Source organism: Epargyreus clarus, unplaced genomic scaffold (assembly GCF_041222505.1).
Source record: "Epargyreus clarus isolate Ecla_fem2 unplaced genomic scaffold, WU_Ecla_fem_2.2 ptg000015l, whole genome shotgun sequence".
In the NCBI taxonomy this organism is placed as follows: domain Eukaryota; kingdom Metazoa; phylum Arthropoda; class Insecta; order Lepidoptera; family Hesperiidae; genus Epargyreus; species Epargyreus clarus.
Genome location: NW_027332223.1, coordinates 9,427,762 through 9,440,754, shown reverse-complemented (window position 1 = coordinate 9,440,754; position 12,993 = coordinate 9,427,762). Strand labels below are relative to the sequence as shown.

At 34.8% G+C, this 12,993-nt stretch overlaps 2 protein-coding genes across 5 annotated transcripts in view; both read right to left on the bottom strand.

The window, feature by feature from the left end:
- The window catches only part of Dnaaf6 (dynein axonemal assembly factor 6), a 299,460-nt gene extending 290,194 nt beyond the window's left edge, over nucleotides 1-9,266 (bottom strand). The window contains exon 1 of the mRNA XM_073080598.1: nucleotides 9,263-9,266. The gene's annotated coding sequence lies outside the window, so the exon portion shown is untranslated. The remainder of the gene's footprint in view (nucleotides 1-9,262) is intronic.
- LOC140747938 (neural-cadherin) overlaps nucleotides 1-12,993 on the bottom strand; it is a 422,123-nt gene that overhangs the window by 229,089 nt on the left and 180,041 nt on the right. The gene's annotated exons all lie outside the window — the stretch shown is intronic.

Sequence of the window (12,993 nt, the reverse complement as noted above, 5' to 3'; positions counted from 1 at the left end):
TATAAAAATGATTTCCAAAAATCTCCCTCCCGTGCGTGTTACGTCGGCTTTTGTGAACATTCGATAGATAGTGCCGGCGATTTCACGTATGACAGTTTTATGCTATATCTTTAAAGCCACTGAGGTGCACACGGCTTATAAATAGACAAAAAAGTAACAGTACCCTTCTTATGAGTTATTACGTTTTTACAAAAATACTGTTTTTGTATTTATTCACGTATTTCCCATCCGTTCTGATACAGTCCGCTAGGGGCGATGATTCGAAATTTGCGGGCAAATACGTAAACAAATACAAAACGAGTCACTTTTGTAAAAACGTAAAACTCATACTAAGGGTACAGGCAATATTAACAACACTCTTCTTAATTGGAATGTGTCAACAACTCTGGCATTATCCCTGCTTTATCTAATAAACTTTTGATTGGACTCCTACCCTGTCTTGTTTTATTGAAAAAATCCGTAAAAGTATAACGTAATCTCCACTCCACTAGACTGGCAAGAATAATTTCTATGGTAATTAAAAAAGTTTCTACTTAAGAAGCTTACGAACAGTTAACACACGGACCAACGCTCATTTTATTAATATAATACGTATTCTGTATTACGAACAGCTGACACATACATCCGAGTAATTAGGTATAACTTAGTTATCTAAACTAGACATAGGAGTACATACAGATATGGAAGCCAGTGTGCATATAATTTTAACATCATTAAGCGTACCGCTGCTGGCTGCCTGAGAAGTTTCTATGCTAATTAACCAACACTCCTGCGGATTTTCTAGTTTAAATCCTTTTTTTGGCTGTCACTAGTCTATGCCTGTGCCTTCTAAAGTGTATCCTAATAAGACTACCACGTAGTCCACATATTTTTAAATTCTGATACTTTAATCATAGGAACTAAAGCTAAGTATTTTATTTAATATGAACGAAAATTTTCCGATCGAATAAATTCAGATATACACACACATTCTCACACACAAAACTCCTAAGAGTTTTCTATGGGTGTGTTCAAAAACTCTCAGGAGTTTTCTATGTATGAGAGTGTGCGGTCTAGCAATATGCACTTGCCCTTGGAATATCTAACCTCCTTCTTATTCTGAGAGGAGCATGGTCTTTGAGTAGGACAACAAAGGGTTGATGTTGATGATATTACATAGGTACTCTATAATAAGTAGATGATTATCGAATAACGTGAATTGATGAACGTCGATTGATGTTAAGTGGTCACTGCCATCGACCGACATCTATATCCTTCTCCATATAAAACCGGTGTTCTACCGAAATCCTATCACAATGCGTTGCCCTCCTAAGCACTAAAATTATCGACACACATGTAAGTCAGTCGGTATCCAGACCCTTTTACCGAAATGTAAGAACTACTTCAGGCAAGAAGTAGATGGGGTTACCAACCTCCATCTTTCAAATGCTCTTAGATACTATTTAAAAGTTATTATTTTAATGTAAACGTGTATATAAATAACCGTCGTAAAGCAGTTGGTAACTCATTTCCTGTTTGTATAAACTTTTAATTACTGGTATCATGTGGCTAAATTTGTTTGCCACAGCTGACCTAAATGCTTACAGCATAAAATAGGTAATAGGTGCTACTGTCAAAAGTCATTTTTCTACAAGCTCCAAATTACGAGTTATTTTTCACAAAACTGAAATTCAAGAGTACTAAATTATGTTACTAAATTAAATCTAGTTTGAATAAAATTTAAGTAAAATTTTCGTATACAAATCTTGAAGTTTAACATTTCATTATTGTGTGTATTCTCTCATGGAAAATATACAAATGCCTACGGGTTTACTTTCAACATATAAAATTTATATTAAAATATAATATTTTTATATTTTGTCTGTCAACCGATATTATACTTTAAAGGGTCCTAAATTTTTTTTTTTTGTAATTTACAGCAGTTGTGAGATGTAGCAACAAATACAAACTGGATGGGCGAATATAATAATTCCTTGAACTTTCTATGAGTTTTCTTTTCTGATTAGTAGATATCCGTTATCAAATTAACAAATAAGATAAAGTTAAAGCCGAAATAAAGCCAAAGCCGATATTAAGTCTGAGTGCTGGGATAGAAACAAAAGTATCAAATAAGTTTCTTGTATTGATAGGCTTCGAGTTAGTAAAAGCATAAAACAACTTTTTATGACCTACTCCTGAGACATAATGACTTATACAAAGTCAACACGAAAAACTTTCTACGAGACTCCCTAGAGGACTACAAAGACAATTTGCAGGTTTCTTGACAACTTGATCGGTATTTTGGTTGCAACCCCTATATGTACTACTATTAATATATGTACTACATCTAATATATTTACAAGTTGCTACTAGCTACTGTTCATTCTGCTCGATTTATGTAGCGCATTTGACTATGCTGCTTTAGAATTAGACGCCAATCCGGATTCTAAGCAGATCTAAATTTATTATTTAGAAATTTTCTTACCTGGTCATAAGTTTCAAAACCCTTTCTTATCACATCATTTCGGTATCACCAGATAGCCAAATTTCTTATCATTAAAAAATAAAAAAAAGACGTGTATACTTAGCATTTACGGCATTCTATCAAAACTCTTCAAGGGAATAAATAAGAAATCTGAAATTTTCATACAAATGCGCCTAAGGGTACATACGCCTCATTATCTTATATCTGTACAAGAAAATCATTATGTTTTGTGAAACAAGTTTATAAAAACGGCCTTCTTTTACAATGAGAAAACCATCTTATTAAAATTCAAGCAAACTTTTCATATAACTTAGACATCACATTATTGTTAAACAGTACACAGATTCTTAATATGATATTTTTGCTAAGTACATATTTGTGTCTCATTCTTTGGCACGACCTACAGCCAAATCGCTTAACGAATTTTAATATACGAGGTGTCGTTTGTTTCCTTTAAAGTGTAGGAGTGACATGGTCCATATATTTAAGCAGCAAGGATTTTTTAAATTCGTAATTTAGTATCGTTGCTTACCGTATCATTCGTACTGAAATGTTTTCGGTTTTGTCATTATTACTCTGCATTATTCTGCTTTTAATTTACATCAAGTACTTTTTTCTCGTTTCCTTAGCTGGCATTATCACATCCACAATAACATTCCACCACGACAACTTTCTTCATTATCAGTCCTTAAGTTTTTAGACTATATACAAACAAACAAACAAACTACAAATTATCGTAATATATTACATATTTTATATACATAAAAGGCGAATAACTTCCCCGTATAGGTAAACGTTTAGTACGTCAATATACGTAAGATTTCGTTAACAAAAGTATTTGGTTAAGGCTAAGGATAATCTGTCAGATTATTACGGTCCAGTTCCATTATTTATAGAGTGAACAGTCTTACTTTGTCCGGAAAGTTAGTTGACCCCTCCATTCCACTGGAAGCTGTACCCTATCACAGATTGTTCCTTCAGTATTTTGTGTAGTTATGTTCCATATAAAAGTTTATTAGTTAATATTACGCCAATAGTTATACAATACTTACTTCTGAACTACATAGATTGTGAACATAGCCCTAAAACTAACTATTTGCGACAAATAGGAATCGATGAAGGGTTTATATCGGGGTTTAGGCTATATTCAAGCTAGGCCGACTATAAGTATTTTATGATACATATATTGAAGTCTCTACATAAACTCAGTGTTTCAAATTTATACAGCTTCATAGGGAAACTTTTAAAATTATGTTTATATGTTAGTAGCCAATTAGTAAATGGTGTTTTTGAGATTTTAGACCAAATAGGTTCGATATTGGAGATACATCGCTACATATATTTCTAGCGTAAAGCCGTTTTACGTTTCGTTCCTAAGTGGAGGGCTGTGGATGTATGATTTACATATGACTTGGCTGACTTACATAAGAGATGACCATCTGTGAAAAGTATTATGTGGAAACATGTTCTACATGCAGATTATCGTAAATGTTAATAAACGACAGTAACCGCTTGCCAGTCTGGACTGCAAGCACAATCACAACTATAAACGGATATAAGGGATGAGGATGGCACAGGCAATTAAAGCTTTCATCAATACTTTTCTTTCAATAAAATATTTATATCTCAAGATTCTAAAATAAGAATTCTTGAAAATGTTATTTCCAGCTAATGCAGACCCTCTACTTTTCTGCCCACGGCTCTTTTATATCTTAATCAGGTCAGTTCGAACAGGTATCGTTCCCGGCGTCCATACAGCTGTTACGGTTAACGGCCAAACTTACATTATGTTCCACCACCGTTGCAAACTTCTAGAACATTCCCAAATTATGTTTCGAACCACGTCCGAGGTTCTATTGGGGCCTTAAATACCGTTTATACCCAAGATTAAGAAAATGGAGGTGCTATTGAAATTCTATATAAATAACATAGCAACATTAGCAACCGACCAGACTTTATTTTGCCAACTTAATAAGGATCACATTTAAAACTTAGATAAAAAATGAGGGATTTTCAAATGTAGCCCAGTTGTAAAGTACGATAAGAGCAGTTATGTAAGTATAGTCCGCGCCAAATTGCTAGTCCGCTCTGAAGTTATAGCGAGCAGGTGTAGTCATACAATTTGCTATGTCGACGCGATTTATCAGATTCAGACCGGACTAGCAGTTTTACGCGGACTATACATTGGTATACATAAACTTATATTGAACAGTTAGGTACTAACTGAAACTGTAGTCGTACCTAAGCTATAAATTACAATTAAGCTGCGACTCCAATTTGAGTTCACGGCTTGTTATTAATATTCTAGATACTAATAAGAACCATATTCTTAATCGTTTCTGAATACGAAAGCGTTAGGTCTTAGTTCAACACATTGGAGTCATCTTTGACAACAATTATAAGATTCTCAGGTATGTTGATCTCTGTAACCACAAAAGAGGTAATAATTTCTATTATATGTGCAATTTCCTTAGAAACGAGTACATACCTGAACATTGAACCTCGAAACAGAACTGTGATCCGCTGAATTCATACTATCATTGTTATTTTTTAATAAGCACAATACACCAATCTATTCAATATTTGTATTATCATGAAGGATAAATGAATTTCGTTCATTTTTCTGTTTACTGCCTCACAATAAAACCGATAAGGAGACCCTTTTATGTCAAAATCCTCTATCCTGTAACGCGATTTCACATTTGTGTGGATAACAATGCCCTTTGTTTCCTTTGACTAGTAATTCAGCCATGCTATTAAATGAAATTGTGCTGGAATCTGGCATAAATCAGATATCGTAATATGTTCACTTATGAAGGTTCTCCATTAGTTAAATCCTTTTCAATCATTAATTAAACGGTCATAATTGCGTTTTATTCGTGACTTCAATTAATTCTTACTTCATTCGTCAGTGATTCACAAACAATATCATCATCAACACATTACTGTCCCACTGCTGGGCACGGGTCTCATAATTTGTTTGTCGGGTCTGTCACAATGAGAAGGATTAGGCCATAGTCCACCGCGCTGGCCAAGTGCGTATTGGTAGACTTCACATACCTTTGAGATATTTTTTTTTTATATATCTCTCAGGTATGCAGGTTTCCTCACGATGTTTTCCTTCACCGTTTAGCAAGTGATAATTAATTTCTAATACGCACATAACTTTGAAAAATCAGAGCGTGCCTGGGAATTGAACTTCGGACCCCTCGATCGAGAGGCCGAGTTTCTTAACCACTAGGCTATCACAAACAGCAATAGTATGTTGTTTTATTTCTTGCGCGAAATTACGATTTTGGTTTTTTGAACGTAACTAGTAAAGGATATTACTATTCTACTTACTTTGCATATAACAAAATAACTACTAGGTTTATGAAATAATAATTTACGCTTATTTCATTTCACGCGATGTTCTTACTTTGACGCCAAAATGGACGGAGCACAAAATAATTTCATTTAATGAAATAACGCTAAGTAACAAGTAAATTGTACGTTAAGTAAATGGTATTATTTACTGAAACCAGCCTTATATATATCATGTCACGTCACTGGATATAAAATGCTTTGTCCCTTTTGTTTAGTAGCGAATAACGTTTTCACATCAAAAATCAGCGTGATTCTGCTATATTCACACAGGGCTCTTGTATTTCCATTTAAAGAAAATATATTTATACAGGAAAGGTGAAGTATTTATTATTGTTTAGAGTTCAAGTATATGAACCGAAATGAAGTAAATAAATAACAAAGGCGGTGTTGTTTTTCTGGCATTCTTAAAATAAACACAGATGACCAGCGTGGCGAAGCGGTCACCATGAGACAGGTCACCAGCGGTCACCTGTCTCATGCGCAAAGGAAAGTTCGATCCCCAGCCTGACAGATATCTGAATGGTTAATTTAGAGATGTCTATTTAAAGTTGTGGGTGGTGCTTTGTGTTTGTGTGCTGGGTGTTTATGTATTCGTCTGTGTGTGTCCATGGTACCCACGACACAGGGAATCCTAGTATAGGGCTGTGAGTATAGAACGCGTTTATTTATTTATTTTTATTTTTATAATACTTTAAGCATTAACCATCTTTGTTTATATACATTTCCTTATAATAAAACGATAAATCCTATATCATAGTTCTGCCGGTACTGCATCGGAAACGATATGTCATACTCAACTCTTGTATGGGCGGTGAAGTTTTCATGAGCGTTTCCGTTCTTCGGAAGTTTAGTAAACTATTTCTACTATAATAATTCGAATTTGATTTGACCGTTTTGGAGTTTTTAGTCACTCTTTTTAATCCAACGGATTGTTGGTCATTAGATATGGCCAACAATCACTCTGGAGTGGCGTGGTGAATTATGTTCTTTTGTTGTAGGAAAGATTATATTATTTTAATTATGTAACTAATTTTATGGAAGGATACCTAAGTAGTAACGTAGTAGGTACAAAGTGCTTAAATTAGGAAGCAAAGATGTTGTTATTGAAACATTGTTTTCATTTCAAAGAATAAGCGGTCAATAACCTCCAAATACTTCAGGTAAGTTGACGCAAAAATAAATCCTATTGTATTTACATTTTCCAACGAAAAACGTTCTTAGCAAATTCGAAATCAGTGTAGATTCTACAGTCATTATTATCCGTTACGTGCAGGGTATATAAACGATCGTGTTCTTGACGCCGTCATTTCTCGATAGCGCAGCAGCCAGCTGTCGGTGCCAGAGACAGCTCTGCGACGGAATGAGCGGAACAGATGTGGGAATGACGTAAAATAACATTCCAATATCGAAAATATGTGAAAAAGTACATTTTTATGTTGATATAACTTTTTACTCGTGATTTCGTCTACGTGAACTTCATATATTGTATTGGGATGAATGTTAAAAGTGGGTAAAAGTGGTTATTGATTTTTGTCCGCATAAACAAATAAATACACAAACAGACAGATACTGTTTTATAATAGTAGGTATATCGATTTTTCAACTCATGGTATGTTTAATTTTAATCGGTCATTTTATTTCAAACGACTATGAATGTATCAAACATTGCACCAATCGAAATTATTTAAAATCTTAAGTACCTCATAAATATAAAGGGCAAAGGATAATTATTAATCAGCATGTGGTATTCACGTGCTGACTAATAAACGTAGAGCCTAAACTATTAAACCTGGGACCATGATTAGTACAATCATTGTATATGTGCATATTTGGAAAGAATTTTAGCAGGTTAAAACTCAAATCCAGTCGCATAGTAACTAAAACGTCGAAGCATTAAGATTGTTCCTAGCCAACCGTATTTACGTAAGAAATTCATTATAATCAAAATACACTTTTCAATGACGCGTTTGTTCGTAAATAAACATCGTAAAACCACGTCTATTTTCACAATTTAAAATGTCAAGAGCTTAGAGGTGGTGTGGCGATTTAAATTAAATTGCAGTAAATATTATTCATACGGGCTTACGTGCCTGCGTGGATATGACATGTTTAGTGGTACGCTCGATTGCGCTGCGTACACATTTTCAGATTGACAGGTTCAGACCTAGCCAAATGTAATTCCACCGTATTAAACCTCACGTCATTGGATATTGACTTTATGCAAGTAAATTTGAATTTTCCTATGGAAGGGGAATATCGAATACATTTTGAAACATTGATAGGTAAATATGTGTTGCTTAAAGTGGGCGATATTGTTCCCTCGTGGGCGCAATAAGCCTACGGGGGCGTTGAAGTATCCAATGAAAATCGATAGGGATTGAAGAGGCTATTTTCTAGCCGACTTTATTTTTTTATTGATTTAACAACTATTTTGATAAAAATATTGTATATACGATATAAGTTTGAGAACCTCTGCTGTGTACGATGTACACAATATTTGTTGCTGAAGCTAAAAGGTTTACAGATTTACTCGATGTTTGGTTTGTTTATTGTCTTGTTTGTTTCTGTCTGTCTATACTTATTTTGTATTAGTCTTACAATAGAATGTTGGCGGAGGCCACAAAATGAGGTCATGGTTAAAGGATGTTAATAATACATGTTATTTGACGTTCGTGTTAATTAAATAAAAGAATAGTGATAGTTACAAGTAAAAACCCGGAATCTACGAATCGGAGAGTCCGTCTATGGAAAGCCTAAAACACTTACTGAATGGAAACCTATGCCCAGCAGTGGGACAGTAATGGGTCGACACGATTGGTCATAGGAATATATGTCTGTATTATAATCAAATTTTTGTAGCATGTCCTTCATAAATTACTTTTTATAAATAAAGTGAAAAAATAAATAATGTTTCAGAATTCCACCAACTCGCACTTGGCTATGGATTATGAGTAACGCATTGATGACGATCAACTCATTAATACTCAAAGCAAGCTTCGTTCCGAGAGCAATTTATTTCGAATTAAAATGCGTTTACTGGAGTAATTAAGTAATGATTGATATATCACACGGCGGATGACAGTCAACAAATAGCTATTAATTTCAGCGATCCGATCAACTTGGGTGCCGTGAGTGGCCCACATATGAATCTGGCCGTGATCGTTAGTTTATTAACAACCGATCAGTCCAAATCAAACAAATAAGCAATCAACTGAACAACGATCCTTGTCAACCCTGTAATTGACTGCCTGTAAACGAAGTCCTTAATGTATGGAGTAATTTATGTATGTAAACTTATGTTTGAATTTTAATGAGTATCGATGTCGAATTGATCGTTTGTCAAACTTAATAATAAAGTAACAAGAGATCAATTTTCTAGAGTAGCTTTGTCGAATTTCCATTTTTAGCAGCAACGGACCTGCAGTCCACCTGATGGTTAACGGCCATTGCCCACCATCTATATTCGACCCCAGATAAGATGCGTTGCTACCGTTGATAACTACATTGGAATGCCTCAGCAAAATATCTCTCTTTCCTTTAAACTAGAACACAGCAACCCTTGACGACGGTAGTATATTCGGAGTTGAATCACAAAGGGCTCTACGCTTTCAGCGTTTCATTGACATAAAATAGACATTTTATTTAAAATACGTCAGATGCAAGTAAAATATCAACTACACATGAAATATACAACTTGCATATTTTGTGTCCTTTTTATATGTCCGTCAGCCAAATGGAACGCAATTCCAGCTGAATGTACGTAGAAAATATGACACCCGTTGCATAAAAGAGCTTAGAGCACTTACACCAGCTGTAGAATTATCATTCAGTTTTAACATGTGGTTAAAATGTCGCACAGCAAATGAAATGACTGCTTCATTGAAATAATGAGTGTCCACCGCGTTCGGTTTATGTTTTTGTACGATTGAAGTAGCAAGTGAGCATATAGTACTCCTGATGCTAACTGTAGGAACATAATACAGGGGTTCTATCTAAAGACGATCACAGGTGTGTTTCCACTCGTGTGAATAAGATGGTCACCTTATATGTAAGACAATCGGTAATCACACTCTCTCACCAACACTCACCAAAACGCTGGAACTTCACACTAAAATGGATCTGGTATCTCCCCAGTATGCCCCAGTATCCCCATATAACTGATTCTACGGCCTTTAAAAATGTGCCTTATAAGTGTCCCAACATAAAGTGTCCCTTTATATTGTCAACGTATTCAAGTGTATAAAGACGTTACCCTTTATTTATTAATGATCTTTTCACGACGACGCAAGCATATTCCCTCGTGCACGTTTTTATTATTTTTTTTACTTTTGCCCTATATATTTTTGGAACAAAAATCGGCTTTATTGAGCTACGTAAAGTGTTTGCGTTTTGTTTATTTAGCGTATGGACATATGGTATTTAACTCTGGGGCTGTACCAAAAAGAGTAATTTAAATATCATACAAACGTTCCAAAATAAAGTACTTAGGGGTATTGCAAATGCACCTTGGTATGTAAGAAACGAAGATCTACATCGGGACCTTCAAGTACCTTGTTAAAAAAGTGATTAGCGATTATCTTGCTAAAAAAGTGATTACCTTGTTAAAAAAGTGATTAGCACTTATGCAGAAGGACATCAAAAAAGACTTCACCATCACGTCAATATCGAGGCGATCGAGCTCCTCGATACGACGAACCTAGTGAGAAGACTCAAAAGGACTAAACCATTTGAGTTAGTGACATGACACAGTGTAGTGTTAGTGAAGTAGTGATAAGTGAACATTATAGAACACAAGAACAATGTGTCTACTCCTTTATGTGATAAGACAAAGAAGTGCAGTGTCAGAGGAAGCCGCCTTCATTATATGATTATTTAGCAGTTTAAGTTAGCGTAAAAATACTCATTAGTCTTATAGTAGGCTAGATTGTAATAAATATAAAGTACCTTATTATTCATTCGGTACTTTATACAAGGAAAAAAAAAAATTTGCGTTGACTTACTAGCTGATGATAGTACTGAGTCGTCCAAACACATTGCTTTATCATGGTAAAACTAATAAGTAACAAAGGAGGAGTCTACAATTTTAGCGACTAAAATAAACGGTAATTCACACAATTTCTAGCGCCTAATAATGTCCACATATCCTAACTCGTATAATGTCGAAATTGCCAAGTAAGAGTTTTCTAATGTTAACTATAACTGCAACATTAAACACGAACAAAATAAACGACGATTTGCACAAATTACTAACATCTAATATCCTGCCTGTCCAATAATGTCAAAGTAGACAAGAAGAGTTTATCTAACGTTGATTACAGCTACAACATTAAACAGAGGCAAAATAAACGATAATCTACACAAAATTACTACAGTCCACCTAATATGTATGCCTGTCCAATAATGTTAATGTCCACTAATCCGAATCCGCACACATTCACATTTAAGGGAGGTAACATACAAGCGACAATAAGCTTATAACATGAGCTACAGTCCTCGCTGGCGACCGTTGTTAGCAGTTCCTAACAACAGCCGGCGACAGTCGACGACAGTCGGTGACGACCGTCACTGACTGCCACCGACTGTTGTTGGCGACTGTAATCGACCGTCGGCGACGTTCCCCTGTCGCTCGTATATTAAAACCCTTAACTGTGTTTACACACCGGATCGCTACGTAGGCACACCGTAGCACGCGTAGCACTTTGTACGCAAAAAATAACACGTAACATGTGCGCTTCTTGATGTGACCCATGTATTTTCCGCCAAGCCTATTATTTTTATCGCGAGCGGCCTCGCGTAAGTGAATGTTTTGCACTTTTTCATTCCCATGAGATTCTTCAGAGGTACGTGATAATAAATAACGTATATGTTGGAGCTATAGGAAATATAAATAATGTTGCATCTAAAAATATTGTGTCTAGAGTGTCTGGATTTAGAGTTAGACGGAAAATGTCAACTGCAATTAATAAAGTTGGTGTTATCTGTGGCATACACAGAATTCACGTTCACAGACCGAAAATAAAATAACTATAACCTACAAACCAATTTAAAAATCGAATTATTTAACGAGTTTTATTTGATACATGTAATATTGACCAAAAATGGTTGATTGCATTGATATTTTCTTTTCGAAAGCTTCTATTATCATAAATCACATTCATACAACTGATCACAATGGAAAAATTGACTTTCATTTTATTTTTGTCACGAAAACACAAAGCGAACGAAGTTTATTGTGGTTTATTCTCACAACCGTACGTGCTTAAATGTTCTAAACACAAAAGAAAGTAAACACAGAAGACAAATCTTTTAGTTGCAAAAAATAACAATAGCGAAAGAATTCTTCTATCGTTAAGTTCAGCATGATTTTAATGCACAACATAACAAAAAGTCAGTAAAGTAGCTTTCAATAAAAAACGAGATTCATTCCCAAACCAGTCCCTTTTGTATATGAGTAAAGTTATTCCCTAATAAATATGCTCTGTTACTCCCGTAGGCAATATGTTGTATCTTGTATCTCACAAATGTAGCACAACACCAGCCTATGTAAATAATGGTGAACGTTTAAACATATTCATAACTACACTGCTCTTTCCGCATAATCTCGCCATTATCCCGCAGGCTTTAAACAAAATTTCAACCTGCCACGGATAAGTCGGAAACTCGAAATTTGATCTTTCTTTCCACGGCAGGTTTCAGGGCAAAAAGAATTCAACTCCCAACTTTCGAACAAGCCTTAACCTAGGTTCATTCTTCGAACTCGACTAAAGTATTTCGTATTTTCCGCAAATTCTTCATTAAACTAATTTTCATAAGAAAGTTTTGCATATTTATTTAAATAACTGTGAACTAGCATTTGCAGAAGTTTCCGGTATTTCGGTTGGAGTTCTGGAGACTTCGCGCTGAATTACGGCTTTGCAGGTAACATTAATCTTTATATTTTGCATAACTGCTCCAAGTTTACTATTGGAATAAACTAATAGAGGATGTTTACGCAGAACTGCATTTGATGTGAAGATATATGGACATTTTATTACTTCTCTATTTAATATTAATTGAGAAATTTGCTTTCTCAATTTATGTGACAAACAAAAAATATAGTCTTCCTTTTCTTTGTAATATTCATAAGTTTATTGAATCTTATAAAGCCTTACTAATAAACCTTT